General features: G+C 45.9%; 1 long non-coding RNA gene across 1 annotated transcript; it reads left to right on the top strand.

The window, feature by feature from the left end:
* The first annotated feature begins 7,229 nt into the window (after nucleotides 1–7,229).
* LOC141749783 (uncharacterized) lies at nucleotides 7,230–22,085 on the top strand. Its single transcript, XR_012589478.1, has 7 exons — nucleotides 7,230–7,304; nucleotides 16,450–16,593; nucleotides 18,368–18,412; nucleotides 19,615–19,736; nucleotides 20,074–20,286; nucleotides 21,033–21,118; nucleotides 21,961–22,085. It is a non-coding gene; the product is annotated as an uncharacterized LOC141749783 (long non-coding RNA).
* Nucleotides 22,086–22,112: the final 27 nt, after the last annotated feature.

Below are 22,112 nucleotides of genomic sequence, written 5' to 3'. Positions count from 1 at the left end.
AAGCTAGAAGGGCAGGCCTGGTTTTAGTTTGTACTTGACTCAATATAAATCAGAGCTACAGCTTTGTAACCATAGATGTGCAGTGCCCAAACGCTTAGATTTTTAACACCATTTCATTAGAAAAGTGAAGCGTGACTTATTTATTTTTCTCACCCTGTATTGCATTTCATGCTAGTGCATACCTGTTTCTGTTTACAAGTGGTCGAAAGGTTTTCTGGTCATGCTTGCTCTGTTCCCCTCTTGCGAAAAGGTTTTCTACAGTAAAATGTTTTTTAACGAAAGCCAGCAGTGGTCTGAGTCTGAGCTACTGGTGGTCTCTGGATCTACTAGATGTTATGCTAATTGCTCAAGAGTATATCTAGGCAGTCATCTCAGTGGGTGCTCAGATTGCCGTCTTTTTGGCAGCTAAGACACAAACTTCCTAGGTAGAAAAGCCCTAAAAATACAGCAGGCCTTGAATTTTCTGTCTCCTGGAGAGTGACAGAGATAGTGTCTGCTAAACTCCAGCTCACGTGTCCCTTAAGCAAGCTATAGTGCCTAATTACTGGAAATCCTCAGGAAAACAAAAATGCCTAATGTAATTCTAGCTGCTCTGGAAACACTTTACCTGCCAGCGTTCAGTGCCGAATGCAACGATGTCCAGATGGCTGTGAACTCCAGCTAGTGCTGCAACCAGAGCCTGCAGCAGCCCTGGCAGTCAGCGAGGGGCTGTCCCCTGACAGCCATAGCCTTTGGAAATTAGGAAATGATAATACGAAGCCATGTCTGCAGGCACAGGAGAGCCTCTCTTTGCCCTGCTTGCTAAAAAAAAGTTTGCTTTTGTTTAGAGAGCTGGTCAAGTAAATGCATTTAGAATGTTATAGGTTAAATAAGCAACAGAAGTAGAGGCAAGTTATAGCTCTTGTTAATAGTATTTGTGGTGAATGGACAAAGTTCCTCTCTTGGGCACTGAAGATGCACCACTGAATTTTCTTGCTACGTTTTGCAAAAACAGCTGGGAATTACTCTAGGAGATAACACAGTCTTATGGACAAAGCTCTTGGATACCCAAAATCTACTAATTAATACAACTGAAAAGCAAAATATGAAAAAGAAGAGCTGATATCCAGGCAACAGAGGGAATAAAGTTCCTTTCAAGAAGCAGGTCAGGTTCAAGAGGTTTGCCTCACTCCCTGGCCTGCCAAGAAAATGCTTGATCCTCATCTGTTTTGTCATTTGGAGCTGGGAGGCCTCAAGCTCCCATCCACACCTGGCACAGGTTTTCACTACACTCTGGGTTTGGCCTACAGATAATGTGCAAAGTGTTTATTGTGCCACAGGGCTGGGGCTGGGGCTCCTGCACTGCTGGGGTAGGAGAAGAGGTTACTGTCCCAGCTCTGCCCATGGCTTGAGATGACCCTCTGCTGCCGCCCTGTTGCAGGGGGCACAAACAGGGTGTCCTGCCTCCTTGGCTGCTGCAGAGAAATATTGAGGTAGTGTGTTTTCCTGGCACACAATGGTAGCTTTGAGTTATTTTGCTGGACAATGGAGTTTTGTGGCAGCAAATGATGTGCTGTTAGAGGATGAGTGCGCTGCTGCTGAAAGGTGGAGCAAGGGCTGAAAGACTAAATCCAAATCCCAAGCCTGTGGTTCTGGTGACTTCCACTACGTAGAGTTCCCAATACTACGAGAAGACTCTTACTGAGAAGTTGCATTGTATTTTCTGGCTGCTTTCTACCCTGTAGCAACTCGATCCCTTCTCTTTTCTTTTTAACCCGCCTGTAAGCCATGTTTAGAAGGACGCTGTGGACTCCAGTTGATGCTCTGCTGCACAACTAGGCCCACACCCCAGCTGAGTGTCTTGTGGACTGTTTGCCTCTTCTCTCAGCCTAAGACACTAAATGCAGTAGTGCTGCATTGGCTGCTTGCAAAGTATCTCATTAATGAAGTGAGATTTCAAGAGGATAAAGCTCATCATGGCTTCACCCCTTGTACACGAGCTGTGGAGCTGGGATGCCTTCTGGTTGGCAGTGGTGTCCTCTCTTGCTTTGGAAACCACAGTCTTCCTGGGTTTCCTGGGTGTGAGGGTAAGAGATGCTCATGCAGGCAGGAGGACGGAGCCAGGCATGCTGTGAGGTTTGAGCTCCTGGCTTGCCAGGGTGCTCAAATGACCACCCTTGATGAGCCTAAAGGTAAGAGCAGAGCTCAGTGTGCCAGAAAAGGGAACGCTGCTATCTGAAATTGAAAATCATATCCTTGCCTCTCCTCTCCATCCCCTGAAAAGCTCTCATGTAATCTGAGAACATGATTAGTACACTAGAAATTAAAGCGTTACTTACCTCTCTAAGCCATCGGTTTGGTTTTGGGGCTCTTGCTGCCAGCAGCTTGAGTCAGCGCTGAGTCTTGAAGTGGAATCTCCTCTCCACTGACTCCCCTCCGAGGACTGAAGGCTGTCTGGGGTGGTGGGTTACATTTCTAATGTTCAGATCCCTGCTTGTGAGTGATGGCATGGCGGGAATGTCAGCTGTATGGGAATAAACTGCAGCAATTTATTCTCCCCAGCATGTTTGAAAGTCAACAGAACAGCACCATTAGCTGGAACAAAACAGGTCCACTGTTGTGAGATACAATGGTGGCCAGATCTGTAGTTGCTTATAATTTATCATGCTAGTAGTTCTGAGTGCTGGAAAGACGCCAGCTCAGGTTGATTGTGAGTCTCTACATTGAAAAAGGGCCAAGAAAGAGAAGTGTAGCAAAACTTCATTAGAAGCAGGACTCTTATAGAGATCTGGAATGTGAAGAATTTCCTATTCACTTGGGATATAAAGAAAACCTGAGCTACCCCCCTTCCCCGAATGCTGAGGAATGCAGAAGGATAGCTTGGGTCGGTGGAGCCAGCGTTATGTCTTGCTGACTTAAACAGTTTCACATTAGCATCCTCCAGACTTGGTAGAAGAGCTGCGTAAAGCTCATGGGAGCTGAAGTAATATTTTGATGATGGCAGAAGCACAGTGCCATTATGAGCTTAAATTTCAAGCAAGGCGCATCATTCAGCGAGGTACCAGGTAGGGGAGGAGCTGGAGTGAGGGCATTTCTGAAGTGCAGGGTGGTGTCAGTGGCCAGTGTTAGTGCAGCAAGTTTTACCTGGAAATTCCTGTGCTGCAAAACACCAGTTAACAGCTCGTTTGGGGGAATTGCTTTGTGTAGAAGCATAAAGGGTAGGATGAGCCATACCCAAGCAAAGCCGCCTATCACTCTGAAAGTGTTTATAAACAAATTGGATCTTATCTTCTACCATAGCACTGCACTTCCACAGCTGAAGGCCAACGGGGTGTTAGACCGTTCAGTCTTGGCATTGTCAGCCCTTATCAGTTTTGTGCCCATGCAAATAACCCAGCTGCTTTGCGAAGCCCTACTGAGCAGTCTCAGGTATGCTGAATCAGTTACCTTTTGTGGGCTTCTGGATGTCTTCCCCAGATTCCCACTTTGAAAATATGACTTGCAGCTGGGTTTCCTGCAAGCACAGGCTCCTAAATTTTTGCAGTTCCCTGCCTGCTTCATTCATGCCGAGTCCCAGAAGCTGTGCAAAAAGGTATAAATTACTTTTGGCTAAAGCCTCTTTCCTGGCACTGCTATTAATGGCTATATAATTTTTTTTGTCACTGCAAATTGTATCAAGGCCATCTGGGCCTGAGGACGTGTGGATCCTCCCCTCCAGCACGGACTATGGTATAGGGATGCTCTGGGAGCTGCACCTGCTCGCGCCTGCTTCCTTTGGCAGTCTTGTGCCTCTCCTGTTCGCATCTGTGCTTGAAGACCTCTGAGGCAGGGTCTGGACCTCCAGGAGAGCTGCTGCGCACCTCCTGTGGACAAGCAACTCTGCCGCAAGTCAATGGGATTTACTTGGATCCTCTAGCTAGATAATCTAGCCCAAGGAATTGAAACTATTATTCACCTCTTGATGGGGTAATTATCAGATGAACTTTTGACGCCGGCTTGAATGCAGGGCTGGTGGGAAGAGACTGGCTATTCCAGCCATCTTAAACCCTTCCCAAAATGGAAAAGCAGCTGGCGCAAAGGCCACAAATGCTGGGGCCCTTCTTCCTGAAGAGCTTCGCCAGGCGCTTCTGAAATGGTATTTCAATTTATACCGCATCAAACTCTGAGACAGATGAGTAGTGATTTTATTTTTTTTTTTAATTTTTATTTTTCCAAAAGGGTTTTCTGAATGGAGGAATGTAGATAACAAATGGTCTTGGTGTGAAAATGAATGAATCTGCCGTGTGGAGAAACCAGGTATCTTCACTGGCAAGTTGGTGTCTAGGGTAGTTTTCACAGTAAGAATTGAATTAATTCTTCTGGCTGGATTCAGACTTCAGGCAGAAACTTCTCACTTTTGTGAGGAAATCCAGCACATCTTCCCACTCTTGCACGAAGCAGCTGAGCGTAAGCTGGTGTTCATGTCACAAGGGAGCTTGGGATAGGGAGGGAGCTTGGCGGTGCTGTGAATTTCGGGAGAGAAGAGGAGCCCCAGCTGGGGATCACCCCAAAGAGTGGTTTACCTCTGGTAGTCAGAGGCTGGTTGAGGCCAGCTGCTGGCAGAGAGGACGCTGAGCAGACAGGTGTTTAAGGACAGTCTTCTCCATCTGCCTGTGGTATGTGTTTGAAGGTGGTGGTGCCCAATGCTGGTAATAGTCAGGGCTCTTCCACTAAGAGATCCTCAGCGAAGTGCAATGAACATGATTGCAAGTTAAAAGTAATCATCTGCGAACAGAGGAGGAGAGACTTGGGCAGGTTTAAGTCACGCAGAGGTGTCATTGCCAGACGCTGTCACAGCCTGCCTGTGGTCCAGGGGCGGTGGAGTGAGTGTGTGTGCTGGGAGGCTCCCCAAGCCCTCCCTCCTGTCTTCTCACCACTGAGGTCTCCAAGTGGGTGGTAAATACCAATAGACTCAGCCAAGTTTGGCTGACTACACTTAGTCAAACCTGTCTGAAACTGGACTCACCAGTAGACTCAGCCAAGTCTGGCTGATTAAACTCAACCAAGCCTGTCTGAGAGCAGCAATTGTTGGGCTGTCTCCATCTTTGATAGCATACTGGTCCAAGCCCAAGTTTGGATGGGTACAGTTCCTCTGGCTTCAGAGCAGCAATGCAGGTTTACATGAGGGCAATATTTGGACAACAGGACACATTTCACCTTTCTCCTGCCGTTACTTACTGTTCCACTGAAGATCTGATGTTCTCACTGAACCAGACAGACTGCTAGTTTTAGTCTAGGTGCTTATCGTGGGTATCTTGGTGTAAATTATCTCTGCTGCTGTCGCTGTTAGGCAAATACTCTTATAAATTATGCTGGTACATGTTTGTAGACTTCAAGGGGATTGAGCAAGTGTGATGGAAAAGGATTGCAGGTGAGCAGGAGTAATTTGGAACCGTGTTATTTCATAACAAAAGTGGCATTGCTGGCAGATGTCCTCCATCATCCGTCGGCATTAACTTCTGAAAGCAACTTAGCAGAGGTGCCTGCTTGGTCTCCACATGCAGAATCCCAGGAGCAGCATTTTAATGGGGAGACTGACTAGCCTCAAATTAAAGTTCACTCACAGTGTTGCAGTAGAGACGTTACTATACGATGCCTTGAGGCATCCGTTTATTGGATGATCTTACAGCTATGCTTTCTGGCAGCATTCCCTTGGGTTTAGCCTCAGATATTTTGACATATCTAATATATTTTCCACTGTAACTTAAACCTGTGCCAATCTGGGCTATACAGACTTATCTGTAGGCAATTTGAGGAGTGGTGAACATTGTTGGGTGTCTGCCAGTCCTGCATAGGACCCATACCCTGATATCTACAGAGGCAGTGTACTGATGTGCCCCCAGACTGGGTCCTACCAAACCCCTGCTGGCTGCATCATGATACAGGCTCCACAAAATATGTCAAAAATGTATGTGTGTTTCCCCCATGGATGTGGTCTAGGTTTTATCCAGCTGGAACTGAGATATTTCCAGAGCGGGATGTTTTATCCTGGCCTTTCCCTAAGCAAGCCACATGCTAGAGCAGAAAAGATTGCGTTCATCGTGATCTGATGTTCCGTTTCCCATTGTGGCAGTGGTCTTAAAATTGGCACCCTTTGGTGCTTAGGAGAACAGAGTCCATTTGTTGAGGCAGAGAAAATGGGTAAAAGCAGAGACTTTTCCTTTTGGCGTGCCTCAGCCAGAGATGGTCAGAACAAATGGAGCATGCAGATCGCCTGCACTTTGCTCACGCCGCCCAGGCTTTCTGTTTTTAGCTCTGGCAGAAGCTCCCTCTGCATATTCCGAATGCCATCCCAACAGCTGCAGCTCTCTTGATGGCCACACAAGCACCTCTGGCCCTCACGTCTGCAGGCTTCAATGCCCATAAGCAAGGACATTTGAAAATTACATTGTCTGTGCCCTGCCAGAAATATTCTACCCGCCTTCTCTGTATGGCATAGCACACTTTATCAGCGTTTAGTGACTGGTACGGGTAGGAAGAGGCACTTTATCTAGCATGAAACCTGTTTTCTGATGGGACAGCAAGCTTAAATGCTTAAGGCAGAGCACAATTGTCAGTATAAATAACTCTCTGGAAGGACAGTGGGAATGATTCTCATACAAAGCAGGTGATTTGGGCCCCAGCAAAATAATATCCTCCCTTGTCAAACAATTATCTTGTGAGCTGCTGTCTCTGTATCAGGTCTGGACACAAACCGAGCATCTTGAAAAGGCAGTGGGGCAAGCGGTTGTGTTTCCAGTCCCCCAGTCACTGGCTGCGATAGTCTCCTGTCCTCACCCTGGCAGGGACGGGGCTGGTGCCCTGTCCCCACGCTGGGCAGACATGTCCCAGTGCTCAGCCTTGCTGCTGACCAGCCACGTTGTCACAAGGCAGCACCTTCCCTGACAGGGCAGCCGGGACCTGCTTCGCTGGGGATCTGTCACCTCCAGCCCCTGATGAGGGGGTCCCAAAAGCAGGAGTGGCTCGGCTGGGGGATGCGAGGAAGAGGGTGGCTGAGGAAGGCTCCAGGAGAGGTTGGAAGGTGGCAGGCAATGGCATGAAGGGTAGGGAGTCATAAGCCTCTGGCAGTGCCTTCGGTGGAGGCGCTGGATGAGAGCAGGAGGGGTTTCTGTCTGGGTTTTATATGTGCATCTGGTTCTGTGTGTCCTTAAAAGTAGATACATTCTTAGGTACAGCCCTTGGTACTTCCTCCTCCGGACTGCTGGGTTTCTGAGCTCCAAGAGTCATGCTTCTGGCTGAGGAGCTAAAAGTAACTGAGCAAGCTAAAAGTACCTTCAGCCCTACAAGTAAGTGTGTGTCTCTGTTTTTATCCCGCACTTTACTTCTATAAGGGTGTTGTGTCTGATTTCATGAGGCCTTAAGGACTGTGTCAGCAGGGATTTGCTTGTGATATTTCCCATGTAAATCAATCTTGTCTAAAACCCTGTTTTCCTTAAACTGCCACAGGAGACCCCCAGGCATCTGACGGATTTTCATTTATGCCAGATATTAATTTATCAAGTAATTTTCTTTTGTTGTTATTTGATTTGCCTGGGCTTGCCTGCCAATACCCAGCAAACAGCAGATGGCACCAGCACTCTGTGCCTGTTCAGGCAAACCACAAATAACTTCAGCAGAACATCTTACAGCTTGTAACGAGCAGGTGAAATATTATTGTGCATTTAAGCTGTGAAATTAAGGCCACAGCAGAGTTGTGGGGGCTTTGTTTGTTTTGATTTGTGGTTTTTTTGTTTTGTTTTGTTTGGAGGTTTTTTATTCTTTTTGATTTACAAGTCCCTAGCATCTACTTGCAGTCCACAAATCCACACTTGCACATGTCCCAGCTGAGCTGTCAGTGTGCAGTGGCTGTTGCTGTCCCCTGCATCACAAGGAAGATGCAAATTGGGAAGGTTTTGTGTTTAATCCCAAATAGCCTGGCTAAAATTAATAGAACAAGTGTCCAAGTAAGGACTATGAGATCGAGCCCATTTGAGGAAGCTCTACAATACGGGGGCAAGTCAACATTGCCTGTGGCTACTGAGAGGGAGACCGGTGCAGTCCGTGGGGGTCCTTCTTGTAAGCGAGATGCTGCTCTGGGAGCTTGGAGGAAAGCTGGGAAGTTTCAGTGCTTCACTGATGGCAGCTTCAAGCTTTTGCCTGAAACATTAGGAACTGGCGCTAGAAGTACCCAGCAAGCAACTTAATAGGCCGCTAGTGGCTATAATTCCTCCTGTAATTCTCCTCCTCATCTTCGGTGCCTTGCTGCCGTGGGTTGCGGCCAAAGAAACAAACAAAAAAATAACCTGATTCCTGCTTTGTGGCTGATGGGTGGGACACAGCTCTGTATCACCCGGGGTGGGCACAGACCAGCACCCTCAGGGGCTGGTTCAGGCAGCAGCTTGGTGAAGTCGCAGGAGGGGATGAGCTGCTTTGTCAGCTCCCCTGGCCAGGACCGCGTGTGGGTACGTGATGGCCATGACCAGGAATTTTAGCCCCTATTTTAACCTGGCCTAGCAGCCTGTCTGTCTGGGTGACTCGGTTCTCACTGTGGCTGTGGCCCCAACCTTTACATCATTAACAGCCCTGCGTTCAACAAACACCTTATTCACACCTGCTGTAAATGAGGTTGCTTCTTAATTATTTCTATGGCTTGGAGGTGGCAGAAGCACAGAGAAAGCTTGTCACGCACATTCTGTTAGAAAGAGGTAAGCTGTGATTACAGGAATAAGCAGAAGAAATTGTAGTTAAAGACCTCACAAAGTTATAACTGCTATGACATGCTTTTAGTTTTCTAGCAGCTCAAACCATATAGATGGTTCCTTGTGTCCATCCTGTATTTTAGAAAGATTCACGTCCCTGCTTATTTCCTTTGTGCAAGTGAGCATTAAATTGATGCACAGATTCTGTTAGCTTGCTCTATCATTGCTAATTTGCTTTGTTTATATATTGTCACTGTGTTATAGAAAATAATAAACATACATCAAAAAGTAAAAATTCTCTTTAAAATATGTTGATGTTATTTTTTTAAATGTCATATGTACAATTAAAATGGGGAAAAAAAATAGTCTTTCTGTGTTTTTCACTTGGCAAAGATAGGAGCTGTGGCTCAAAGATATCCTTTGTGTGAGTGCCAGGAGCAAACACTGTGGTTATTTTTGGAGAACATATTTCCTGTCAATCATTTCTTTGATAAGGCTCTATTCTAACAGGATTTGCTATGCTGTTATGTTTTGATGCACATACTAACATGCATCGTGTCACAGTCAGTGTCACAATGCAATAGAGAGTCTCATTTAATTCTGTTGAAGATGAGGGGAAAACCTTTCGTTGATTTAAACATGAAAGATTTCCTTTAGCTCCAAGTCTCTGGGTGGGACAGACTAATAGTAACGTGTACATGAAAAGTAACAACATGAGTTCTGATGTATTAATTTATGAGTATATAAGTAAAGAATTAGGCAATTTTTAATTGGCATAGAACAGCTATGTGAAGTAACTCGGTGTATGGAGACAAAGGGTCTAGATCTTGCAACGCTGGTGTAAATAACTGTATTCAGTGGTTCTGTGCAGAATGGTCCTCAGTTCATATGTGAAGCAGGAGAGACACAGGCCTTTTGATCCATTAGTGCACGTCTGGTCAGCTTGCTCCTCCACTGACGCCAGTTTGGGGTGGAGATCAACTCCAAAAGCCACGTCTCACTCTCAGCAAGTCGCTGAGTGCTGAAAATAGCCAATTCTCCGTCTGCTGGCCGTCCGTTACTGCCTTGCCATCCCGGCTCACTTGCATCGTTCAGTGTGCGGAGAATGAAAGGGAGAGGTTTGGGACCCCAACCCCTGCTCCAGCCCACCTGAGTGTGAGAACAGGGACCCTTTCCTCACCGGCCTATGCTCATAGGTGATGTGCAGCAATGCTGGTGTCCTCCAGGACAGGTTTGTACCGGGTGGTGCAATGTGACACAGAAATACCCCAGTCCGCCTGGGACAGAGCAGCATTGCTTTTTGTGTAAGCTCAGCTGGGTGGACAGTGAGCTGGGAGGACGTTACTGACTTTTGTTCCCATCCTGACCCTCTAAAGCCCATTGCATGTGCTTGCCCGCTGCTTTCTGCCTGCCAGACACAGGGAGACGTTTGAAAATGGGAAAAAAACAACTTGTGAGTTTTTACTCCTTTTACACCAGTTTCTTTTCTGAGGCTATTTTCCAGGTCTGGCTGCATACCTGCTACAGTAAGGGTTTGAACATGTTGGTGATTTTAGCATCCTTGTCGTGCTGAGTAGTTAGAGAGCTCTGGGATGGCTGTGCTGAGGAATGGCAAGGGCTTCACCATGATGTGGACACTTACAGCTTCCTTTGGGTAATCATTTCCTTTGAATCACTTACTCGGGAAGGGTTCTTGACAAAACAGTGCTACTGCTGGTATAAAACCCTGTGTCAACAGCTAATGAAAACTTAAATCCTTATAGTGGTGGTGCATTCCATTTCCACTAAAATTATTGCCAGTGGCTCTGCAATCTGAGGATGTCAGCAGGGACACCAAGTGCGCTCCAGTACTTGGTGTCCCTGCTGAAAGTGTTCATCTGTCCCATGCTAAGTAGTCCTCAGTTCTTCCCCTAGGAAGCATCAACATTGGCATTTCTCCATTGCAGAGCCTGGACGTGAAACTAAACATTCAGGAGGTACAGCAAGGGAAGGGAGTTGAAAACAAAATCAGGACATGGAAGATAGAAGGAAGGGACAGAAGAAATCCCATTCATTAATTGGGGTGATGTTGAATTGCTCTTCCTCACTTGTCTCCTGGTTACAGGAGAGTGCAAAAGCTCTGAGCATAGCTCTTGTTTGCTATTTAACAAGCGTATTTGTATGTACATATGCTTTACCTTGGGCAAGCTTATGGAACTATTGGTAAAAGCTTTTAAATTGTCAGGTCAGATCTGCCCAAGCTAGCAGCGAGCAAAGTTGCTGGGGCATGTAGCTTGGCTTCGTAACTTCATTGCCTCTCCCTGAGGGTCAGAGAAATGGACACCATCTGAATTTCTGCTTGGTGTCTTTCCATGTGTCTCTCCTTCTGACCTTGTATTTGTGACCTTTCCTAGAGCTTTGCTCCTGAGCTGTGTAAGTACATGAGATGCAGATGCCGTGGGCTGCTGCCTTGCGAGGAGGCAGGGCTCCGTCCTCCGTGGGCTGTGGCACCGTCCTGGATCTGAGAGGGCAGCTCTGGGAAGGAGAGCGTTTGCAGCAGCGCACAGGAATCATAGAATAAAAGAATGGTTCGGGTTAGAAGGGACCTTAAAGATCATCTAGTTCCAACCCTCCTGCCCTGGGCAGGGACACCTCCCACTAGACCAGGCTGCTCAAAGCCCCGTCCAGCCTGGTCTTGGAGATTGATCTTCCGAGGGATTTGAATACCCAAGTCCATTAGAGTTCCCTGGGAAATATCAGCTCAGATTCATGCTGACGTACTTTGGAAATCTTTTAAAATTAAGTACCAAAAATCAATGCATTGCAAGACTCCCAGCATGTAATTCTGAACCCATTAGGAGATTTGTACTAATTTTGAAAATAATCTTTCTATTTTAAATATTACTTTGAATGTATTTTGAACTTGTATATCTGGCAGAAGGGGAACAATTAAATCAAAGGAAAGATTACATTGTGTTACTTTAATTGTGATGGATTGAATCACGTGCTGAAGGAAAATATCTACAAAGCATATCTAAGTGCAGAAGCAAAAATGAAAATTAGTCTCAGCTGTTCCACTCCCTACGATAAATGTGTATTTATGTAATGCGTTCCTTCTCATATCTTGGTAACACTATGTGCACACAGTGCATGAATTAATTCCACTGAGAACTGCAGCGAGATTATCTCTGAGCCTGTGTAAGCACGAAGAGTCAACCTTTACTTTCAGGTCCCGTATTGTATTCATCTATACTTTTATGATTTTAAAGCTCCATAAGGGGAAGAAGAAGTGGATACGTTGCACCAATGTCTAGTGTAATTCAGGGTCCAGAAAACTATCAATGGCTATTGCCAGTTCTGGCTTCCACCATCAGTGCCAAGGGCCAGAAAGCGGAGGTTGGGGCACATGGAATTTTGTGACGGCCCCAAATTAGGCAGTGGATTTCTCCTCAGGAGAGCAATTCTTAGGAAACAACTGTATGTGGCTTTCCAGCTGCTCTGCACTGGGGCAAAACTTTTCTTGGGAGTGAAATTTTGGTCTAAGAGCTTCTTGTGCGGGCAGTTTGGAGAGGAAAAACAAACCTGGGATTGAGACTGGAAAGAATTCACTGATCTCTATGAGACCAGCTCACCCTGGAGGCCTGAGAAGGTGATCTAGGAGCCCCAAATCTTGGGCAGGGACAAACTCATATAGTCACATTCTGTCCTGGTCCCACCGACCTGCTCTAATCCCTGTGCAGGAGTGGATGAACCGCAGTGCAATGAAAAGGCTGGGTTTGCAGATACAGCATGAAATGTCTTTCTGAAGAGTAGTTTATACGGATCTGTGTGATGTATAGACAGTGCTTTAATCCATGCTTCTCCCATCACCAACAGTTAATTGTAATTGTTAACTGCAGGTTTGGTAACAGTGTCCTGAGCAACTGCACTAATTGTAAATGATGGCATTTGACTAGAGGAAAAATCACTCTGCCAGAACGCTGTGACGCTCCAGTCGTCGGTGTAAGTGAATATCCTGTGGTGCTCTGTAATGAGAGCCCAGTGGGTGAAAGTGGGAGGGCTGTAACAACTCGCGTGACAACCAGGCCCTTAATTCAGAGTCTTCTGCCTTCCCGGGGCATTAATGCTGCATCTTGGAAGCTGTAAGAGGTTGAAAGAATAGAATCTAAGACCTGCCATAAACTGTCTCTGTGTTAAGCAAGACTAAGGTTGCTTTGGTGAGGATGAACTAAAAGCATCAGCTCCCCTTCTTCTCCCTCTCCAGCTGCTGGAAACCAAAGTATTCACAGCCTAAATGTATTTCCTTGATGGTGGAATATCTTGTCTTCCAATATGAGTTTGGGGCATTTTAACTCCTCTGGGGGCCTGTGGAGGTCCTTGCTGCGGTGCGGGCAGGGCTGGCCCGCTGTCCACCTGGGACTTTGCCATCCATCTTTGGAGTCTGAAATCACATCCAACAGTGTGTCAGGACCATTTCAGTGGAGAAGTGCCAGAGAGGCGTTTCACAGCAGGGAGGGTGAGCCAGGCTGTGCTGTGTGAAGGAGAAGCCATGGAGGAGGCAGGACGCAGCCTCCCGGGGGTGAGAGCCCAACCAGTCTCTCCTTGTCTGCAGTTTCCACTTGGCAAGATGAAGCATGGCTTGAGAGTCTCTCACTCCCCAGCGTAGCTGCTTTACACACTGCTGTGTTTAGCTTCGCACGTGCATTTCTCACCTATTCTTACAAACGCTAACTTGCTGCCGTCCAGAGGATTTTGGACTGGTGTTTGGGAACGACACAGAAACTCATGTTTGGGAGAAGGAGAATCCCCTGTTGTTTTCTCTTCAGGTTGTAGGCAGCAAAGCTCATCCAGCCTGTTCTCTTGGGTATGGCTGGTGAAAAGGAGCACAAGGGAATAAAAAAATCCATCTCCTGTCACCAGTGTATATGGGTCCAGGGAGGTGGAAATGTATTAGTTGTTTGTGGGAGCAAACACATTTTCCCCGTCTAGTCTATTGCTCAGAAATACGTTGTCACTGGTGAAACTTGTATTGCTTTTGTCTTAATGAAATTAGGCAACAAGTGGTAGACAAGCGATTACTTTATTAAAGCTGGCCTTTTTGGAGCTTTAAACTAAATCTAGTTAGTGATCCCATAGAACACAGACTGTAATTTTTGAGGCTTGGCTTTACCTGGACCTGGCGCTCCCAGTCCCAGCAGCACAGTCAGCTGCGAGTGCTCAGTACCTCGAGAGACTAGCAGGTATGGGAAGAAGCACAGCAAAAATACAGGCTGCCTGATGCCACCACGCTTATTGTTAGCTCCCTTCAGGGTGTATCATCTGTCTCTAAGCTATTTCAACTCCTATTTCAGTTCATAAGTTGCTGGCAGCTGCTCTGCTCCGTCATTAGAGCTTCTAACTCGAGCATGGGGGCAACAGTGCTAAGTGCTGCTGGAGATGGTGAATGGCCTGTGTGAAGCTGAATGGCATTTTATCCAGCCAGTGATGTTTTGTCATGAAAGAATCATATGTGCAAAGGTACAGCAACAGCTTTTGCTTCTAATTAAAGCTGCTTATGGAACCTCCGGAGCTATTGGGACTGTGGAAACAAAGCTGCAGCATAGGTTTTTGTGCTGCGGTAAAAAAGCCATTAGTATTTGAGGCTAGTATTGGCTGCTAACTGTCCCTCTCTGATCCTTTCTTGGTTAATGAAAATAGCCGTTGGATAAAAATGCAAAAGTTTTGAGTTGTGAGAATGCGTGTTTGCACCGCTAATCACTTGAAAAATCAATCTCCAGAACTTTATTTGTTAGGAGCAGCTGATTAGCTGCTCTCCATGCTTTTTTCCTTTTAATAAAACCCCTGAGTCGAACAACAGAAGGACTATAATTAAGGAGCCTTTTTTTTCCTTTTCCTGTGACGTTCTGGCAAATGTTAGCCAGCGGGTAGCCTGGCGTAAAGAGGACAGAAATGCCTTTGCGCTGTTTGTGTAAGCCCCGGCTTCACCTGCGCAGGAGGGAGACGGGGGCTTTGCTCCTCCCTGCACTAGCAGTGACAAACACCGAGTCTGATTGCGGTTGTGCTGGATTCAGCAGCGCTCTCTGTCCCTTGCCCGGCTGTCCTGGTGGGGATGCTCGTCCTTTGCCAGCTGGCAAAATGTACCTGGAAGGTGACAATGGGAGCCACAGCAGCCCGTTTCCCTGTGTGTCTTTCTCAATGGCCCCAAGTTAGGTGGTGATGAAGACCACCCAAAGATCTTTTAACCTAGCAAAAGGTAACTCAGGGGTTAATATTCTGGGCTCCTGTATTTTACCCTTGGCTTGAATGGGAAAGAATAATTCTGAAGGCTAGGGAAATGGATGCGTTAAAATCATAAAGATTCACGCTCCTCTCAGATTATTTCCCTGTTCAAAGGTATATAATACAATTCAACTAGCAAGGCCCTAGGTGAAAAGGGGGCGCAGCGGACGAAGCTGAGGGCTTTGGTTTTTTTCTGACTAATGCCTTCTGCTTTCTAAATGGCCACGTACCAGCCATCTGGCATTGATAAGGTTCTTAGTATGAAAAATTAATTAGATACAATCTAAGCATAATACTGCCTTGATTTTCTCCAGTGCAAAAAATAGTTTGTACCCATAAAAGTCTAGCAGGAAATATACCTATGAAATAACCACTCCACTGAAATTCTGTGCAGATGTGGTTCTTTTTTGAAAAAGGGGACAATTCCCCTAGCTAAAGGGATGCCTTGTGCAGGTAGTTGCTGTGTTAGCTAACTTGCCCAGCCCAGCCTGTACTTCAGGTGTGACCAATACAACCTGCTGCCTTGGCCAAACAGGAATGGCTAATAATGACAGATTGTGCGATAATAGTTTTATGATGTGGACAAATAATGTATTAGGGACTGAAGCAATTCCATCAAGTCCTGTGACTTGTGACCAAGTTGGAACTTTAACCCTGGTCTCCAGAGATAAAAAGACAAAATGTCAATACAATAAAAGAGTAAGATGGGGAAAGAATTTTGGTTATTTTTCTTTCGTCTTTTCAAAACTGAGTGAAGAAAAAATCTGATTGTTTCATAAAGTCAGGCTCTGCATGTTTACATGGAGGCCAGCAGGAGAAAAATATGTGGGACTTGCAGATTTACTGGCGGAATGGCAAGTGTGATTGTGGAACTCGACAGCTCAGGCAGTTCATGCTCGTGCTGACTCGACAGTCAGCTCAGCAGGTTTGGATTCTCTTGGGGTTTTGTCTAAATGCAGCTGTATAAATTAATTGAGAATAGAGTGTCTGAACGCTTTCACTATACTTTATAGTAGAGTCAGTGTAAGGTGTGGTAAATTGGCAGACTGAGAGGTCTGGGGTGCTTGGGAAGAAGAGTTGACACAGTGCTCGTGCAGGAAGTGTTGCAGGCACCTCCCAGTAACGTGCAGAAAGGGATTGCTGGTCCTCCCAGTCTGCCCCAACAAGCACGGGCTGCTGCTCCGTGGGAATCAAAGCAGAGTAAGTAGACCCGGGCAGTGATGTAGAGCTGAGTTTGTCCTGACCTTTCATGACACTTAAAATGAGGCAGTTGACCTGTAAATGTCGTTTCTTTGTGACATCCAACAACTTCACATTTTGGAAGTATTTGAAGAGCAAAATACTTGCCTGGGAAAAGTTGCCTATGACAATGGAAGTACACTAATTTCCCTAAGAAGGTTCAAGGCTTAGTTTTTAACAAGGGTGTTGCTGTACCTGTATCTTCTGCCAGTTTGGGGAGTAATTTTTATTTTTTTTTTACTCTTTTTTTCTCCAGAGGATCTGAAGATGTGCGACTAGACATGGAAGCAGCCTGTGTAATGAGGCATGACAAACCGCTTAAGTCTGGCCGTGCGCTCTATGATATCAGATCAATTGGCCATCTGGCTTGGGAAACTGGAATCATCTCAATTACCAAAGTGTACGTATCCCTTTGGGAACTGCAGTTAGCTGCTGAGCGCTCCGAACCTTCCCCTTCTGCAGCAGAACGTCTCTGAAGAGCGCCCCGCTTCATTCGCATGTCCTTCACAGCAGCTTGCTGACAAGTCCCGACACAAGACAGGCACCAATCAATAGCATATTTTTAAATGTTAGTGAGATGGAATTTCAGGGAGCCTTCATGTTAATGTCATTTGGCACTTAGGTGGAGTAAACAGCAGACAAGGAAAAGCAGGCTTCAATTTGGCTCCAGGAGAATGATATGAACGCAAGCCCTGCATGTGTTTAACTGAGTTTGTTATGTCCCCTGCTGGCACATGGTCGGTGTGTCACCTGAGGTATTGCTGTTCCTGGGACTATTTCCTTTTGTACCTTTGACAAATCCTTATTTCTGGAGTGTCTGAGATGTGCTGTGGACATCATAATACTGACAAAAATCTCTTGGAAGGAAAAGGGTGAGTCTGGTATTTGGTAGCCCAGTACTCGGGGATTGCACTGGTAGTAAGGCCATGGCTTGCTTAATGGTGCCCAAGGACTTGGAAAGCAGTTCCATCATGTAGGTGTTCTTGCTAAATACTGTGAGAAACTTCATCTTTGCTCTTTCCCAGTAAGTAAAGGAGTGGTAGAGAGAAGGAGGGAGAGGGAAACTGAAAATGCAGGTAGAACAAGCCGAGCACTGGAAGGCGCTCTGTCCTGGTGTGGCTACAAATGTGTGATGAGCTCTGAGACAGGAGTAATCCATTTCTTCTGTGTGTTTTGGGTAAAACCTTCCTCACTGCGTAACCGTCCTGGGTAACGAGGCATTTCCTACCTTTGATCCTACACGCCAGGTGGTTAATTGATGAGGTACTCGGGGCACTGAAGTGGGTGCTGTGCAAGTCAGATTTCTGGTTTTGGCACAGCTGTGGGCAGTTAGGATGGTCAGCGGCTGTGCAACGCAGAGATCCTCTCTATCTCTGTCGCCCCCTGAGAATACTGAAGCCTTTCAAGGCTTTTTGACTGGCACTGTTAAGTGTTCGCTTTTGCAGGAGAATGGCTGCTGAGATGGTAGGAACTAGTTAGCAGATTAATCTAAATGCTGAACAGTAGAGTAAAAAGGATGGTTTTTATACAGCCCTAATCATTTGCTTTGAAAGGAGTGTTTGGTGTAGCAAAAAGTCCTGGGAGGTCTATTAACTAGAAATCGATTGACTTATGTAGGTAAACTGTTGTTTTATTTTTAGCATTACCCAAAACTGACGCTGGGATGTGGGCAACTTTGCACGTGACAAAGTGGTTAGTCCCTGGTTTTCCACCAGACTTTGACTGGAAGCTGTGCCCAGGGGGCTGGGCGCGGGACCGGCCAGTCCTCGGGGAGGTCTGTGTGTGCTGAAGTGGCACCTGGCACTGATGGTGGATGCTGGGTAAATGGTGTCATGAGGCTTTCAAGAAGTTGGAAGAGTCATTTCATTGCCTGGAGTATAGGTGTGCTTTCTTTCCAGCTGGATAAGTAATGTCAGAGTCAAAGCACGTACAAATCCAGGGACGTGGGTTTGCGAGGAGGAGAGAAAGCAATGCAGGTAAAACTAGATGTAAGGAATTGGGTAAGAAAGAACAAAGTGTGTGAACCTGTGTTATGAAGGGACTAAGAGGGACCATCTCAAGGGTGTGTGACACAATGCTGGTTTGACTACCGGCAAAAAAGGTCTAAGGTGTGGTCAGCGGACATCTTGGTGGGATCAAAGCCTTATTTTTAAATCTGTCCATTCCAATTCCAGTGTTTGAAGCTAGAAATAGCACAGGCGTAGCAGGAGGACCATATGGTGAGTACGGCTCTCTCCAAGACGGGGCTGGAAATGGGGGCCGGGCCGCGTGCTGCGTTCAGGCGATCTCATTTCAATGCTGAGCGTTCGGTTCGTCACTGCACCGAGGCTTCGGCTTTTAGAGTAAACACAGCGCTAATCTGATTGTGCTAAAGGTGGCATGCAAGTAATTTCTGCCTCGGGGACCAGCTTGATTGCTCTAGAGGGTAAAACAAATAAAGCCAGTATAAAAGGTCAACGCGTATTCCTGAGGATCAAATTTGACAAGCAAATTTGACATATTTAATATAAAATGTAGATGCCTGTAATTTGCAGGATCTCTGGATTCTGGTCATCTAAGACAGTTCTGCTGGTCTCTTTTTGTCTGTCGGTACCATGTACTGAAACATTAGCTTCCACACCCATCATGATTCCACAGATGAAGTGGGCAAGAAACTAATTTCTATTGAATTCAGCCCTGGTTGGGTCTGTTGGATAAAAAAAGAAAAAAATAAAATTAATTTTTGCCTTGCACATCTGCCCAGACATACCAGGCTCCTGCCTGCTTCGTCGGTGGCTCTGCATCACATCTGCTCACCGCTGCCTCCCCACTGCTGCCTTCGCTCTGGCAGCCAGAGTGGCCTCCACCGGGGAAATTTTGATTTTTTTTTCTTACAAAAATCAGCTCCCGGTTTGCCAGCAACATGAACTGGGATGGAGAAAAAAAAATAAATCCTCCAGGGTGGGGAGATACTGAGCCGGAGCCGGCACCAAGCTTGCCATGGAGGTCAGCGGTGGTTAAGCGACGTGCCAAGGCAGAAACGCGGGCACTGCTGGACCCGCACAGCCTCATGGCTCCTCTGTGGCCAGCTGTCCCAGGAGCAGTTGTCTGTTGAAGTTTTAATTAGATAAATTTATTATTATACTTAAGAAAAATCATTATGTCTTACTGAGCATGGGGGGTTAGGCTAGACGATCTCAAGAGGCCCCTTCCCCTCCTCAGTGACTCTGTCATTCTCTGTTTTTAAATCCGCCCTAATTATTAAACCAGCAGTTGGTTTTTTTGAGCTTTTCCAAGAATACAAGAAGCAGCTATTATTTCTTAGCAGCAGATGTCCTGTAACTCTTGATTATATTAATTTGACTGTTCATAATTTGTCTTTGTTCGTAACTTGGTTTTGTTGATAACTTGCTGTTGCTGTTCTCAAATGCTTTTTGTACAGCTGCTGCAGAGCCCTCCATTCAAAAACATACGGAAAGGATTTTAACACTGACCCCACACTGCATTTTATCACAGCTCGAGTACTCCTAGAATTGTAGTACGCTATTTTCCTTTTGGAAGGAGGTAAGGACTCAAAGTTGCGTAAGCAAAAGCTAATCAACTCTGTAAGTTGATGAGTCAGCAAAGTAAATGATAGTAACAAAAAAAAAAAAAAGTTCGTTTTCCCTTGAAATATTTGGTATTCAATGAATAAAGACGTGAGGTTTAACAGGATGCTCAGGCTCACGTGGTTGTTGGGGTTTTCTTGCATAATGCCCTCAGTATCTCCATGCTTGGTCTGTTCGCGTGATGGGGACGGGAAAGAAAGAAACTTCTTGTTATCGTTCATCAAAGGCTTCCAGCATGTGTGTGTTTCTTGTTGTTTTTCCTTTTTTTTTTTTTTTTTTTTTTTTAAATTTAGTGTCAGAACTTGGGTTTCCTGGAACATCAAGCAGTAATTATCTCCCTGTGTTTGATGACCTTTCAGTCAACTCAGATTTTGCGTTTGGATTCAGTGCTAATTCTGTGGCCAACTTTTAAATGAGTCTGAACTTCATCTTTAATTAGAAGCCAGCAATCCTGCGTTCCCAGTCAGTCACGGGACTTCGCTTACTTGAACTGACGATTAAGCGCAGTACGTCCATGGTTATGTATGCACACCTAAACACAGGCCAAAGTTTTAGCTGGTTTTAGTTAATAAAGAGCACCTCAAAATATGGTTATACCCTCGTACGCCTTAGGTTTTGGGGTTTCTGCCCGACGGGCGTGGGGTGTGCTGCTGGTTGGCAGGAGGTTCTGCAGAGCTCAAGGGTGGTGGATGCCTCTGGGGAATGTGCTCTCTTAGCATCACGTTTATGGTCACTAGCCTGGATGGTGGCATTCAAAACCGCCGGAGTGTGACATTTTCTACAGTCCCTCCCTTCTCCAGCCCGAGTGCTGCGACCTGGCGCTTCCCTCCTACAAAGAGCTGGAGACAGACGGCGTCTGCGGGAATCGCCCTAGTGGGAGCCAATTTTGGGAGAAAGCGCAGGCCGTGTTTTACGCAGACATTTGCTGTTGGTTGAGATGGATGATATGAGTCCCAAGGAGGAGATCTTTAAGTCTGATTTCTAACCAGCGTAGGAGTGCACGGTGCGTTTGGTGTACGTGAGAACTTGACCTGCTCACACGGACGGGAAAGTCTGTGAATAAAAAGCTGGAAGCGATAAGACGCTGAAAGCCATCTGAAATGCCAAAATGTGAATGTGTGCTGGACAGGGTATGAGGCCACGCTGACAGCCTTGCTAGGTTGGACTGATAAAGCTGTTCTTTACAAATAGTGGAATATTAGGGCTGGATACCTTAAAAGGGACTTTTTACTGACTGATTATTCTCCCAAAGGTTTATGCTGTTGGTGTGGTGAGGTCCCTCTGACCTTTACTTTGGAGTTCCTACATCTACGGGAATTAACAAGTTTTCCTCACCAGGTGAGGGTGAAATGAATTCCGCACGGAGAGTAGCTCCACCCAGGTGCCAGTTCCATCACATTATGTAAATAGCCTGTGACTAATAGAGAAGCCTATGAAATGAAATGAAATAAGAGACATCAGTCAGTGCATTTGCATGGAAACTAAGCTGTATGCCAAAGGAACCTTGTTTAAAAATGAGTGATAGCAGACAAGATAATTCTAAGGTTGCCATTGTGGAATGTTTTTAAGTGTCTTATTAGCACAGAATCGAAAGGGCAGTGTTGTTTTATATTTATGGAGTCTATGAGGTTCCACTAAGTACATCTGCAGCCTGTCTGTCCCTTTGTTGTGAGGTTACTCAAAGCTTTGCTATAGATTTGCTCTCCTCTCACACTGCTATTCAAAACAATGAGGAAGAAAAATATTTATATGGTGAAGCAAACTTCATATTTATCTATTAGCTTGGTTTATCACCCATCTACTGTGATGGGCCTGGAGGAAGTGGAGAGTTGGGTGAAAATTAAAAAAAGTCTGTGAATATGAAGGGTGATTTTTCTCCTGAAAGCCAAACGTTATTTTATTTCCACTAAATAACATCCAGAGCTGCAGTAAGAAGACGGCCCACCAGTATTGTGTTGGCCACTCTGTGCATCTTGTAAAGCAGCCCCTGCCCCACACAATCTGTGCATGGGGGCACACGAGGCGGCAGCTGGGACAGGAGGTGCAGGGCTTAGAGGACTTTCCGTAGTTAGCCCGTGATAGTTTGTGAGTCCCAAGGTAATGTTTTGGTTAAAAGACCTCTCTGTCAGAGGTGGTGTTTTATTGTCTTCTTTTTACTTTGTTTTTACTCTGCCCCATAGGCCATTTCAACCTGGAAAAAGCGTCATGAATGTTTTGAAATGCCATTCCGGCCTACATGGCTGCAAAGGTTTTGATGCATTTACAACAGTGTGGTGGGGACACAGTGTGGCAACTTGTGTGCGAGTTCTTGTTTGTTTGTTTGTTTAACTTC

The sequence above is a fragment of the Larus michahellis genome, chromosome 11, assembly GCF_964199755.1.
Source record: "Larus michahellis chromosome 11, bLarMic1.1, whole genome shotgun sequence".
In the NCBI taxonomy this organism is placed as follows: Eukaryota; Metazoa; Chordata; class Aves; order Charadriiformes; family Laridae; genus Larus; species Larus michahellis.
The sequence above is the reverse complement of the archived record's forward strand: the minus strand, read 5'-3'. Positions and strand labels throughout refer to the sequence as shown.